The sequence below is a fragment of the Pinus tabuliformis genome, chromosome 7 (assembly GCF_031772625.1).
Source record: "Pinus tabuliformis cultivar Carrire ecotype Pingquan chromosome 7, CPIR1, whole genome shotgun sequence".
NCBI lineage: Eukaryota > Viridiplantae > Streptophyta > Pinopsida > Pinales > Pinaceae > Pinus > Pinus tabuliformis.
Window position 1 is genome coordinate 1,063,939,335 of NC_142293.1, and position 15,506 is coordinate 1,063,954,840.

Sequence of the window (15,506 nt, forward strand, 5' to 3'; positions counted from 1 at the left end):
CTTTATTCTATCAAGACTTTTAATTGTACTCTTGGGTGCATGCAGATATTGGTCCTGTTCGTCCAGCAGTTCGTCCGAGATCGCCAGCTGCTGCCCCAGCAGGGGAGCCTGCTAGGAGAGTCGTTATCCGCGATCTTGACGACACTGAGACCCTTACAGCTGTGCAGGAGCAGGTTGAGAGCCTTACTCGTGGCCTTCCGGATGTACAGATCGACGAGTTACCTTTACAGATGCAGCGTCACACCATTGGTGTGCCTAGACGATGGACTCGTCTCTTGCGCATGATTGCACAGGCCGTGACGTACTATCATGAGCACCACTAGGCTAGGGTGCCCCCTAGCATCTTTTTGAGTTTTTAGGTCATATGACCAATTTTGTCTTGGTTACAGAACATTATGTATGAACTTATATAAACAGCTTATATATTTTGATTTTCGGATTTTATTCTGGTTGATTTACGTGATCCATATGTACAATCTTTGATGATGTGTCCTTTTTATGAATGTTGCAAATGTCTATCTAACACATAGTTTGCTAATGAGTTGGTTAATGTGTTTAAATTTCTTGAAATATGTTGATATTGAATTGAATCAAATCGCCTTTCCAAGATCTTAACCCTTAGGAACATGCGATAAATAGCTGGATTGCGAACATAATATATACCATTGAGTTGTAGTATTACGAGCTGTGAGTCTAGCCTGACAATTAGTCGGCGTATGCCACGTGTGATGGCATCAGAGAGTAGTTCTATCAACGCGCTATACTCAGCGATGTTTTTCGTTGATTGCCCAATACATACACCTCTGAAACTTACTAACTCGCCGCTTGGATCAAAAATGGCCCAGGCTGCGGAGGACAGGTTCCGCGAACTACGACTCGCTCCGTCGGCATATCCAACACATGTCTCCACAAGGTTTGACATCTGCCATCAATAAAAAATGGATCACTCGACCAGAACAAATACTTTAGCGAAAACAAAATACAACAAAAGCATACAGGTTACTATTTAAGCATAGTAACGCTTGAGATACAACCCGTTGCGGGGCTGCGCCAGTGGAATTCCATCGTAATCCATTAACTCGTAGGCTCCTTTTGCTAACACCCTTTTAACAATATAGGGGCCCATCCATAAGGACTTGAATTTACCTGCTCCCAATTTATCGGATTCTTGATCATAAAGCAAGACCAAATCACCTTCTGAGAAGACACGGGGTTTGACATTTTTGTCGAACTGAGCCTTGACTCGTTTCTTATGGGCCTCGTTAGCCAGAGCGGCATCACGACGGGTTTCATCCAATTGGATTAATTCCAAGAAACGAGCCTCTTCCTCTGAAGTTCCGGGGAGGAGGTCGATCGCGAGTTTAAGCGACGAAATTTCGCACTGGATCGGCAAGACTGCTTCCAGGCCATACACCAATTGAAAAGGCGTGAACCCAGTTGCGTTCTTTACCGAGGTCCGGTAAGCCCACAAAGCTGAGTACAGGATTAGGTGCCATCTTCTTTTATGAACCCCGATCATCCTTTGCAACATACGCTTCAGGACCTTGTTGATTGCTTCAACTTGTCCGTTGGCTTGCGGATAATATGGGGTAGAGCTGTCGTGAGATAGTCCTAGCTTGGCAGCTAATTCGACCATCATGTGATTGCGAAAATGCGATCCATGATCTGTAACTATAGCTTGTGGTACGCCGAACCTGGCGACTACATGATTGAAAAAGAAAAGGGCAGCTGTTTCACCAGTGTTATCCAATGTAGGCATCGCCTCGGCCCATTTGGTAAAATAGTCAACAGCGACTATTATATACCCATGCCCCCCGGTCGAGGTGGGGTTACATTGCATGAAATCGATGCCCCACTTGGCGAAGGGCCCAACAGCAACTATAGGCTGCAAGGGTGCGGGTGGTCGTCTGGTTTTGCTATCAAAGATTTGACAAGCATGGCAACTTCTGACTGCTGTTATGCAATCTTTGAACATGGTTGGCCAGAAGTATCCTGCTCGTAGGATTCTTTGTGTTGTTGCATATCCAGACTGATGCCCCCCACACGCGCCTGAATGACAGTCATTCAGGGCTTTTTCGGCCTCCTCATGGGTAAGACACCTCCTCAAAACTGTATCGACACCACGACGGTAAAGTGTATCACCGACGATCATGTAGTCTTTTGCTTGGTATCGTATACGTTTTTGTTCGGAGCGAGAGGTGTTAGGCCTGAACTTTTGGGTTTGGAGATAAACTATGATATCTCCGTACCACTCATCGCTTACAGATATCAGAAACAAACTTTCGTCCACGATTGACTCTTCCGAAGTTTCATCGTTGGATAATGATGGGAGATCGCATAACAATTCTGCGAAAACTAGAGCTTTCTTTGATTTGGATTTTACAAATTCCAGATCAAACTCTTGAAGGATCGCTATCCATTTTGAATATTTTCCCCCCAGCAACTGTCGCGACAGTATATAAGTCATGGGGTTGCAATCTGACAGGATGGTAGTTTTCCGAAAGAGGACATAATGTCGAAACCTTTGAATCGCTTGAACAGCTGCAAGCGCTAGTTTTTCAACATAAGAATATTTACTTTCTGTATCGTTTAAGTTTTTACTTAAATAATAGATAGGATGTTCAATTCCATCGACTTCTTGAACTAAAACCATCGCAATGGTCGTATCCGCTGCAGCCAGATACAGGTTAAAATCTCTTTGATAGTCCGGGGCGTACATTAATGATGCTTTTACTAGACAATCTTTCAGAGCGTCAAAGGAAGCTTGCGCCACCTGGTCCCAGACAAAAGGTACATCCTTTTTCAAAAGACGAGTATAACCTTTAGCAAGTTCTGCGTAATTTGGAATGAACCTCCTCAGAAAGTTTGCTTTCCCTTGGAGTTTCTGAATCTGAAGCAAATTTGAAGGTGGAGGCAAATTAATGATTGCCTGAACCTTACAGGGGTCGAGACGAATCCCATCCTTAGAGACTACAAAGCCAAGTAAACGACCAGAACTGACGCAAAACACACATTTGTGTGGGTTGAGTCTTATCTTGTAGTGTCGGCAACGTAGAAATATCGCTCTTAAATGCTGCGGATGATCAGTCCGCTTTCGCGAATGAGCCGGAAGATCGTCGAGATAAGGTTGAACAATGTTCTTGATGTCATGGAAGGCATAATTCATCGCCCTCTGAAACGTCGCCCCTGCGTTCTTTAAACCAAAGGGTAATTTTCGATAAGCGAATGTGCCCCACGGACAAATAAATGCAGTCTTTGACTGGTCCTGTGGGCGGATATTTATTTGATTATACCCGGAAAATCCATCCATAAATGAAAAGATTTCACATCCGGCGCATTCATCAATTATCTGGTCGATGAAGGGTGTAGGGTAGTTGTCCTTTGGACAAGCATGGTTTACATCCCTATAATCGACACACACTCTAATCGTCCCTTGTTTCTTCATAACAGGGACAATATTCGATACCCAATCGGTTAGAGGAACCGGGTAGATGAATCCAGCATGGAGGAGTTTTTCAACTTCCGTCTTAATGGCAGCGGCTTTCTTCGGGTGCACCTGCCGAAGCCGTTGTCTTACTGGTTTGACATCGGGATACATTTTGATTTCATGTTCAACTATACTCGAGTCGATGCCTGGCATTTCATCATATGACCAAGCAAAGACATCTCTAAATTCGCGAAAAAGAGCGTTATATATTTCCAGTTCTGAAGGGGAACAACCTTTGCCGACATAAATATTCTCTACAACATCTGTTTTGGTCGAGATATTTATGGCTATAGTCTCTTCAATATTGGATAGGTTTCGCTCGGAATCCACCGTATTTACAGTATTCGTTAGGAATTCAAATACTGAAGGGTGATAAAGGTTACTTTGAGTATCTTCTTCATATTCCGGAAGAAGGGAACGATGGTGGTGATCATTCCATGGTGCCCCCTCAATCATCATTGATTGTAAGATTCCTTCGTCAGTCCCATGTACTTTCGACCAAGGATCTAATGGGGTTCCATATTCTCTAGATCTATCTACCCAAACGCTTGACGAGCGTTGATTTGGGCTCGCCTCCCACGCTTGAAACATTGATTGCTACAATATTTCTAAAGGGCTTGGGGGCAAAACCATTGAATGATCCATGTTGACCTTCGTGGAAGATATCATGTTGCAGGTTGCTACAAACGGTACATTTCCTATATAAATAGGAGGTGGTAGCGCGAAAGTTCCCATCAATGTGGGGTCTTTCAATAATCCTACTCCGATATCTTGAATTGAATGGTTACTCTCATGGATCATGGGAATGCTTCCTGTAACTTGTGAACCATTTGGGAGGAAATTCTGTTGGTCGACGATCGTAATCCCTCCTTCAAACGGGAATGCGATCTTCCTAAAATAAGTCGACACGACAGCTGCCATGGCATAAATCCATGGTCTACCCAGTAGGATGTTATAGTCAAGATTTCCATCAATGACTTCTACATCAATTTCTACTGTCTTTCCTCCTAGTTCAACTTTCAAGTTATTAAGGATACCGTAAGGGGTATAAGTCCTTCCGTCGAAGGCTTTTAATGTCGTCGAAGATCGCGACAAGGTTGGAGATCCTAAATTTTTCCAGCAACTCATTGACATAATACATGTCGAGGCTCCCTCATCAATTATCGTTCTGTGAACAGTTTTGTTGAGTGCTTTCACTTGGATAAGGAAAGCTAGCTGAGCTGGTAACTGAGGATCATATCCCTTGTGATCAAAGGATACTAGATTGGAATCCTTAGGATCAACCCCACCAATTGCCGATAACAATGCCTGCCTTTGGGTTGGACAATTTTGTAGCACTTCAAGAGTCGACATAGCGGATGGCGATTGGGCCAAATCTTCCACTATGTTATAATGCTGCGCCGCTCTGGCGCGAGGATTAAATGTCGACTTGTGTACTACGCCCTTTGGCGGTTTTATCGTTAATTCAGGGATGGTGGGTGTTACAACTTCTGTCGAAGTTGTTGTCGAACTACTTGGTTGATCTTTACCATTTTCGTTCGACACCTGAGGATTCCCATAATCTTTGTTCCTTGTCGAAATCAGAGCATCATTCTGCTGTTTCGAAACCGACAACATTAGGACTTGCGACGGGGAAGCATTTCCACTATCAACCAGATTTTGACCTGGGTTGGGAAATGGATCAGTTAACACAGCTGAGGTTTGGGAACTTTTAAAGAACCTCTTTAACTCAGCTTTGAATGGGCAATTCTTTGTGTTATGATCCTTATCATCACATATTAGACATGGATAATTTTGTTTCCCTTTGCCAGGAGGGTTTGAAGAATCTTTTCCAGGGGATGACTCACCCTGTTTCTTCTTCTTCCCTTTGTTTTGTTTTTTCTTCTTGCTTCCTGGTTGATTGGTTTCTTTGCCTTTATCTTCCGAAACGGCATTTACTTCCGAAGCAAGAATATCTGCTTTTGCATTTTGATCCGAATTCTTACGGGCTTTCTTTGCGGAAGCCTTTATCGATTTCGTGTTTGCGGTGCCAATCACGCCATCACCGGCATGAGAGTCACTATTTGATTTAGGAGGGGGAGGAATTGAAAACTTTGGTCTAGGGGCGTCAGGTATTTTGTCATAGAGCGTGCCGGACTGAGTATAAACTAAGTCCAAATACTGTGCACGAGCAATTACTTGCTCCTCTGTCACGACTCCCCCCTTGGCCACATCTTCCGTAATGGCCAGAAGTAACGACTTTATAAACCATTCAGCTAACAGCTGATCGGGAACATATGTTTTCACCATCCTACGACGACGACGCCACTCATGTATATGATCAGATATATGGGTAGCAGTTGTCTGTTTGAAGTTGGTTAATATTTCTGTTCCCGTTTCATACCTTATCGGTAATTGAAAGTGGGTTAAGAAAGTCGTGGCTAGGGAACTAAAATTGTCGAAAGAGGCTCTTGGCAATTCAATATACCATTTAGCCGCTGGACCTGTCAATGTCCTCTGAAAAAGGCGAAGTCTTATCGAATCGTCGTTAAGGGTGTTCGACGAACACCACAGATGAAAAGTCATCACGTGATTCGACGGGTCTTCACCTGGATTTCCATTGAATTTAGGAATGTCAGATGGAAGTTTATGAGGAATCGCTGGCCACCAAGGGGCATAAGCAATCGGATCGTTCGTTAACCGATGTAAATCAGGTAACTCTAAAGTTGCCACGAATGGTAACTGTTGATTCAGGTTAGGCGAAGCGTAACCAGGGTACGATGGAATCGCTTGAGCAGTGGGTCTTTGCATACCAACATAATGTAATTGATGTTGGTATGATTGATACGGTTGATGGACTTGACCACTGTAAAGTGGTTGGTTTTGACCGTTTTGGATATACGGTTGTCCACTATTCGCAAAGATCTGCTGCTCAGAACCTTGGTATACTTGCTGGAACTGCGGTTGTTGGTATTGTACAAGCCATGGTTGTGACGCCATGTTCTGTTGTGCCATGCTAACCATTGGACCAAGGTGTGGGGTAATTGTACCCATTTGTACTTGTGTCGCCCCACCAGTTGGCGATTGTGGTTGTGACCCATGGTCAAGTGACTGTTGCATTACAACCTGAGAAATCTGAGGTTGACATGTAACAGGTATCGCTTGAACTTGAGACACAGTTACAATAGCCGGTGTGGTTGGGATATTCGTCACAGGTACACACTGTTGCATAGAATATACAATCCTTGGTTGTTGAGGTAGCATAGGTACCCAACTACTTGATGCAATTCCAGTATAACCTGAATACTGTTGAGAACTGCCATATGGATATCCTCCCAGAGGAGGTAATGAAAGGGCATACTGCCCCCCATATGGTAGCAATCCAGAACTCAGAGGGATTGTTAGTCCTTGAGGACTAGATGGCCCAAACTGACCTCCATGAGGATCAATCTGTCGAGTTTCAACATAAGAATTACCGGGTATTACTCCAGATGAACAAACTGGAACAGACCATACTGTCGACATAGTCCCTTGGTGGACTCCTTCTAGCTGTTGAGAGCTAGTTGGGACAGCTGGTATGCCGGCAAACATCGTTGGAGTGACGGCAGGGGCTTCTGCTGTCGCTGTGTCATTTGACACAGTCCTAGATGATGACGGTTGTTCAGACATTTTAAGTCTATCCAATAGATTGCCTAGCGATTCTACAGGAACTTCCACTTGTGGTGGATTAACTTCTGATGAAGGAAATAGAGTGACCCCGACTCCAAAATGAGTTGGAGTACTTGCTTGCGGATCCTCTGCAATTTCCTCTATCGCAATCAAACCCGGTGGAAGAGGAAGACCGTCAGGTCCGTAAAATATTTCTGGTGCCGAAGAAGTGGTTGCTTCGACAGCGACAGTTGTTTGAGGAGCAAAACTCTCTGAACCGGTTACAGATGGAACTGATTCAGTTACACAAGTGTTTGCCCCCAGACTAGGATCAGTATTACTGTCCTTCTGTGGCTGTTGAACTTCTTCTATAGAGGCAGGGTTTCCAGAAATGTTAGGAGTAACCGGAACCTCGGATGTAGTAGGAACACTTGTTCTAACTTTCAAAGGAGATTTTGAACCGGTTAAACGAGTTCGCTTTGCCCGTACTGTTTTCGATTCCGGGGACAAAGACGGTTGACTCGCAAGCCTCCGCGAACGACGAATTTTCAATTGACTTTCTTCCACGATTGCGGATTACTCGATCAACCAAAATATTAAAAGGGGAAATTTGTGCTTCTGAATTGAATGAATTTTATTAGACGCTTTTAGACACAACTTGCTTTTTCACTTTTTAAGAGTCGAGAAAAAGCTAAAGATGACTCTAGTCTCCTTCGATGTATTAACGAGCCCGAAGTGACAAATGCTCGGCTGGACTTTTTGAGTTATAGAGTTTGAAAAAGGCCAAAAGAAACTGCTCTGGAGATCTAGGCAGAGGGTGTGCCAAACCTTTCGCAAAACCACAGAATACGTTTTACGGTACGAGTGGTCGATCTTCGTGAATGTTGTGTTCACTGCATTGTGATCAGTAGGGCGGCCGACACGGTTTCCTATGGATAAAGGCTTTGATCCTATAGGGGTCTCCCAATATATACGCGACGTTACGTGGGAGCACAAGTCCGTATTAGTGCCACCGACTCTCAGGAGGAATCACCCACCTTCGTCGAGATCGACAGTCACTATGTTTAACGACGCCGGAACACGTCTCTAGCTTAGACCTCTAGATGTTTGCGTTATGTTTCAAAGCGTTGTTAGGTTCATTCAATATATTTTAAGTTGATCTTTTTAAAGTTTGCCTTTCAAGGTTCACCACGAGATGTATTGATACAAATTCCTAAATGCAGTCTAAGATGAGAAGCAAGCTTTTCCAATCTTTTCGACTTATGAAAATCTTAACTACTGAGGGAAAAGAGAGATAAAATCCTTTTCACACAGATCAAAGAGCACTCGCTAATGCACTTTTTCCCTAAATCAACATACAAACTTAATGCAAAATGCAAAAATGCAAGTATTTCTTTTCTCTTCCTTAATGTTTGATGAAATACAGAAAGAAAGTTGTTGTATAATTTCGAATTCAGTTTCAAGCGAAAGCAAACAAGTTTGTCCAAAATCGAAAGACACCTTACGATTCACTTGTTTCGACACTTAGAAATATATAAATTCAAACCATATAACGAAAGCGACAAACTCAATCAGCTATGAACAGCAAATAAACTAACTCTTAAGATCAGAACAACACTTAATCACAGGTCTAGATCTAAGAGGTCAATGCAAGACTGGTTCACTTTCGTTATGGGAAACTGTAAATGACACAAGAAATACAAAAGAACAAATACAGTTTCTTTATACAACTGAGGCGGAATAATGACAAAGGAAGATGATTTCAGATAGGCCTACTGACTGGCAACAAACAGCAAAAACAATAGTGAAAACAAAGGCAAGACACAGCAGGAAACCTCAATAACTCAAGCCAAGACTGGTCCAGCGCAGGTGTAACACTGCCTGTTTGACCTTCAGCGCAGGTAGCCCCTTCGGGAACTGCGCTGAAATGCAGACTGCCTTTGTATAGCCTGCAATGAAGAACAAGACTTTCGTCCGTCTTGGTTTCTGGGTCACAGATTGCTCAAAAATTCACAGTTTTTGCTCAAATCAGAAGATATCAGTCAAGGACACACTAGGGGATGTAAAGGAGGATGAAAAGCTATCACTAAGAGCTTATTAGAGTCCTTGTGGATCAGCTCTTCAAATCATAAACTTGCCCAGAAACTGAGCTAGAGTAGCTGCCCTCTACTTTGTGTTTGATGGACTCAAACACAGTTCGATTCGGTACTCCCTTTGTTTATGAAATGAATAGCAAAAACCACAAACAACCAACAAGATACGCTCCCCAGTGGAGTGGCCAATTTGTTGGGGGGAAAAGTATCTAATGCAGAATGCCTCTATCCCACTCTGAAGGTGATAGTACTTCAGCAACAACTGAATGCAAAGCTATTCAAAGTTTCTTCTTTATGAGATGAGAGAGGGAAGAAAAGGATGATCTACTAACCGTTATCTTGCGCTAATAGTCGATCCAGTCTTCACTCCTTGCTGCTTGCTCCTAGCTCCTCGCCCGTTCACCGGCCCAGCTACACACAGATCCTGTAAAAGCACAAGAAGAGGAAACTACAAGAAGCATACATCCATAATCGATTATAGGATTAGCATAAATCAAATATACAAGCATCTATTCATCATAAAGACACATGCATATAGAAGAACCTCAAATACTTTATTGATAATAGAAGTAAAGTTCTGAGAGAGTTACAACCACAATGGGCCCAATCCAGCAACACCTCCCAGCTGAAAGAAATCTCCTCTTCACCTCCTTCAAGCAAAACACCCAATATCTCTATACACAAACCAACAACACTTCCTTACTTGCACAAAATTATAGCCTCCCTAGACCTCATGAGAGAGCTCTATATATAGGAGATTTGGAGAAAGGATGAGTCAGCTTGAGGCTGGCATAAAGCTGACTAGTGTCCTCTCCCACTTTAGTTAATCTTCAGTTCTTGAGTCCACTTGGAGAATCTTGCTTCCACTTGGAGATCAAGACCTTCTTACTCATCATAGGGCGAATTCCTTGAACCAAGTGTCAGTTTGGAAGCTTCCTGGGCAGTTGACACCTTGCAGAATGACTGTGCCACTTGGCCAATCTCGCCCAGCGCAGGTAGCCTTCATTAGTTTTGACCTTCAGCGTAGGTACAAGGAGGAGCAGTTGACATTCAGCATAGATGCTCAGTGGAGCAGCTGACATGATCCAGAAATAGCCTGTTTTTGAGTGTTTTCAGGTGGAGAACTGATTTTCAGTGCTATGGTTTGCAGACCTTGTTCCTCTAAGGGTAAGAACAACATGTTTAGGGACTTTGGATCCCTTAGATTATCGACATTTTATGCTCCATGCTGTTAGGCACAAAAATGTCTATAACAACACTCCCTCTTAACTAGGGAGATATTCATCATATACAAGGACAATGGAATATCTGAAACTATATGAACAATGAAGAAATTTGGGCACTGTAATGCCTTGGACTATATTCCTGACCAGGGAAATCTATCCATTAGTCTCTCAACAACTTAGCCACCACAATGCCATGAACTAGATTCTTGACCAGAGAAATCTATCCAAGTAGGAATAATATGGACTCAAGCTTCCAGCCCCTTTAGGTACCATCAGTCTTAATTTCTAACCAGCAACCCAAGGATCTAGGTGTGTATCCAAAACAAAGCTATATAATTAACACCACATTTTCCAACTTCTAGACCTAGACATCAACACAAAGTGTCATCCTTATTCCATCCTAGGAAATGCTTCACTCACAAAGATTTAACTCTCCTAGATCCAACAAGCCAAGGATAACCAATCTCTCCCAATTAAATGGATTGGTAACTAGCATGCTATTAAATCTTTGAGAGATTCACCTATATAAACACAACCCCAATCAATAATATACTTTCATAAGTACATGATCAAATACAAACCTCTGTGGTCTTCCAGACAACTTGATGTTTCTTCTCAACTTTTCATAGCAGGACTATCAATTTAATATTTGATAGAATATTCCTCAATCATATAGTCTCCTACGTCTCATGCAACAACATTTCTTCTGAAGTTCATTCTTCAATTAAAACCAAGCTATGCCCTCCCTCTCAACCAAAGAGCTTCTCTGTATCCAAACTCCCTCTTAAGCTTAGTGAGATCTCTTCTATCTAGGCTTCCTCAGGGAAATCAACTTCTTCTTTTCATCATCGAAGAATATTTCATGGCTTCTAACCATTTAATCAAATTTATGATCATCCTCATCATGAATATTAATGACCGTCTTCACCATATTGAAGATTATGTACCTGCACAATTTATATAGAAAGTACAACCAATTCTATAGAAGCATGAAGTTAGCCATATTAGAATCACATAAGCATTTCAGATATATACATATCAGATACCTAAACTTAATTGCAAACAAGAGACATGTGCTCTTTAATAGCTTAGTGGGGACTTTGTCATAAACCCTAGAATACTTCATAACAACTTTCATTCCATATAGGGTTTCAATATTTCTTTCAAAGGTGTCATACCCTACTACAACATATATAAAACCCTAGAAGCCATTCAAACAAATATAGATCTACAAGGTATCTAAGAAATTTCATAATTCATATATTATATTTTCCACTGGGGTTTCATACAAATCCTAGATTTCATACAAGAAAAATCAACCAAAACCAATCACATCTTAGTCATTATCATGACTAGCATCCACTAGGGTTAGTTGCAAACCCTAGATATTAAATCAATCACTAATCACAACTAAAACTTAGATTTCAACAATATTACACAAATCTCAAATCATCATATTGTCATCATACATCAGAGATTTTTACTTCTACTAAGGTTCAACTGCAAAACCCTATAATTTCATTTTCACAATCTCAATAATCAATAATCAATATATAAATAGATCTCAGATTGTTATATCACACATACTAGAGAATTTGACTACTACTACTAGGGTTTAGCTGCAAAACCCTAGATTTCCAAATATCATCATCCTATGATCCCATACAAGGACTTATTGTTGTCTAGTGAAATCCTCTCTATGGATAGAGATGATCCCTCTAGCCCAATGAATGGGACTAGAAACCTACGTGACAATCTACTAGACACTTTCCTAAGTTAAAATTGAAAAGAGAGATGAAGAAGATGGCCTACCTTGTTCTAATTTTATCAAGTCATCCTTTGTTGAAGATCTTGAATTACTTGCGTCACGGGCTTGTTCCCACTACTCACAACGTTTATGCAAATTCACAAGAGATCAAGACACAAGGCATGTAAATACAAATAACATATTCAAATTAAACCTACTTAATTGATCAAGGAATGTTAAGATAGACTATACATGAGCATACACATCAATGGAAAATGAACCAACAGTTGTATATTAATATAAAAGAAGGGGAAGCATACAACCAAGCCTTGATGTTGATAGGCTATCCTTGAATTAGTGTCGAAGTCCAAGCTAAGATCTCCAAGAACTCCTTCTCCAAGCCAAATGAGTAGCATATAGGAACAATTTTTGCATACGGGTGCAAATAGACATAGACCAACAGTTTGAGAATGGCAGAGGATGAATATATAGGTTGGGAAAGGGAGTTAGGATCTCTCCAAAGATAGGAATAAGTCCTCATCTCAACGAGGTAGCTCATAGGGATAAGACAAAGAGGCCAACTTGGGAGAACTTGACCTCATCTACACTGAAAAACCTCCAACTCGCCGCTTTGGAAGCTTCTGGATCACGAAGCTTCTCATCCTCTTTGGGAAGATTTCCTTTTTTGGATCATCATGGGTATACAACTAAGCAGAGCGATTCCATCATGGGTCGAGTATAATACAACAGATGACCATCGTAGTTTTTAGTCTCATAGGAGCGATGGTCATTAAATTAGGGTTTAAGAGATATTTCATTTAGGGGAAGCTCAAGGCATTTTCCAATCAATATCTTAGAGAGGATCTGAGCTGCACATATGAATGAGTATACTACATAATGGTCGTGTTTGGTTAGTTTGGGGTATGTCATAGGAAAGTGCAAGAGGTGTGACAAAATAATGTGTAACAAATGTCCCGTAAAGCATGAAGGCAGAATGAGGACTGATGGTTTAGATGCTTTACGAGCTTTTGCAAGGACGATGACAAACATTTTCAGGAGATCTGCAGATGGAGGATGCATATACATATTTTTACGGGAATAAGTACCCTAGTGTTTTGGGTTGGAACCCCAATAGAACAAGAGAAAACTACAGTAAGAAACACTCATACAACTCAGCCAACATGATTATATAAAAAAACTATGGGATAGTGACCATACCTAGATGTCCTTCATTTGGGTAGTTCCAACAGGGTTCAAACCCTATGCAACTCCTGATGATCGTTGAATCTACAAATTAACCAATTCAAACATACATAGTAGCATATAGATAAATAATTTTAAAGAATCAACTTTATATAATACAAGAAAATGATTAGTTATACATCAAAATACCATTCATACATGAATTACAACAGTTTCTGATGCATAAACAAAGTCAATCTCATGAACAAGACATCGTTTCTTTTTATTGTAGAAAGCTATAACTAACACGAAGAGAATTCACTTGAGTCTTCTTCTTTCGGCTCCAAGTGGATCCGTCCTCCAGATCCATCCAGTCCCAATCTTCAACAGCCTCATTCCATAACCAATACCATGATATCAAAAGTAAGTGGGAGAATATCAACATGCAAGGAAACAAGGGTTTTCTGAAACTTGGGGAAGTGCTTGAAGCACAAGGATAATTCAGACCCAGTGAGGGATAATCTTAGTATAGTAATTCTATCTCTTCTCCTCCTTAAGGCCTTCCCATAGAAGTCTATTTATACTTCTCACAATTAGTTTTTTAGTTGGTAAATTTGGGAAATAGTTGGGCCATGGACAGTAGGAGGTAAACAATAGGTAAAACCCATGAACTCTGCCCATAATTAAGGAAATTTAAATTTTTAAAGTGTTTTAACACATATACGCAGGTTGGGTATTGACTAACCCACATGTACATGCTTTTATCTCAGGGAAAAGTAGCATATAGGGAATAAAACACTATTTTAAAATATTTGGACCAAGTATGGAAGGAGGGGTTGCCCTAGGCCATAAACCAAGCATCGCAAGTACCAAGGGTAGTAATTGGAGCTATAACACATGCCCCCTATTATATGAGGTCAGAAGGGGTACATGATTGTTATAGACATTTTTGTGCCTTACAGCATAGAGCATGAAATGTCAATAATCTAAGGGATCCAAGGTCCCTAAACAAGTTGTTCTTACCCTTAGAGGAACAAGGTCAGCAAACCACAGCACTGCAAGTCAGTTCTCCACTGAAAAACACTCAAAAACAGGTCAGTTTTGGATCATTGCAGCTACTCCACTAGGCATCTGCGCTGCATAGCAGGTACAACAAAGGCTACCTGCGTTGCATAGCAAGTAGAACAAAGGCTACCTGCGTTGGGCGTACTTGGACATGTGGAGGAATATTTTTCTCAAAGTGCCAGTGCCCAGGAAGCTTCTAAAAAGACACTTGATGATAAGATTCGCCTAATGATGAGTTAAGAGCTTCTAAAACTCCAAGTGGAAGACAGAAACTCCGAGTGAAGAACTGAAGAACAACTGGAGTTGAAGAGGACAACAGGTCACACATCAAGCTGACTTATCTTCACCCCAAAACTCTATATAAGGATCTCATCCCAAGGGATCTGGAGGCCGGAATTTAGTGCAAAGAATTGTTGTTGGTTTGCAGTTGAGAGTATTGGGTGATTGCTTGAGGGAGGTGAAGAAGAGATTTCTCTCCGTCGGGAAGGTGATGCTGGATTGGACCTCTCATGGTTGTATCACCACCTGAATCTTACTTCCATATATTAATAAAGCTTTTGAGGTTCTTCTATTCGCATGTGTTTCAATGATGTATTGTCTTACTTGCGTATTTGATTTATGCTAATCCTTGAATCAGTTATGCATGCATGCTTCTTGTAGTTTCCTTTTCTTGTCTTATTTGGAGGATCTCGTGTAGCTGGGCCCGTGAAAAGACTTGGAGCTGGGAGAAAGCGGCAATCAAAGGAGATTGGATCGACCATTTGCGCAAGACATCGGTAAGTGGATCTCTTCCTTTTATCTCTTGCATGTCATAAAGAAGAAACTTTAGATAGCTTTGCTTTCAGCTGTTGCTAAGGAACTGTCACCCTTAGAGTGGGTTAGGGTCATTCTGAGTTGGATACTTTCCCCCACAACAGACTGGTGACTCCACTGGGGATCATGTCTTGTTGGTAGCTTGTGTTTCTTGCTATTCTTTTGTTAAACAAAAGGGTACCGAATCGAAAACTGCATTCGAGTTCTTCGAATGCAAAGTAGAGGGCAGCTACTCTAGCCCAGTGCTGGGCATGTTTATGATTTGA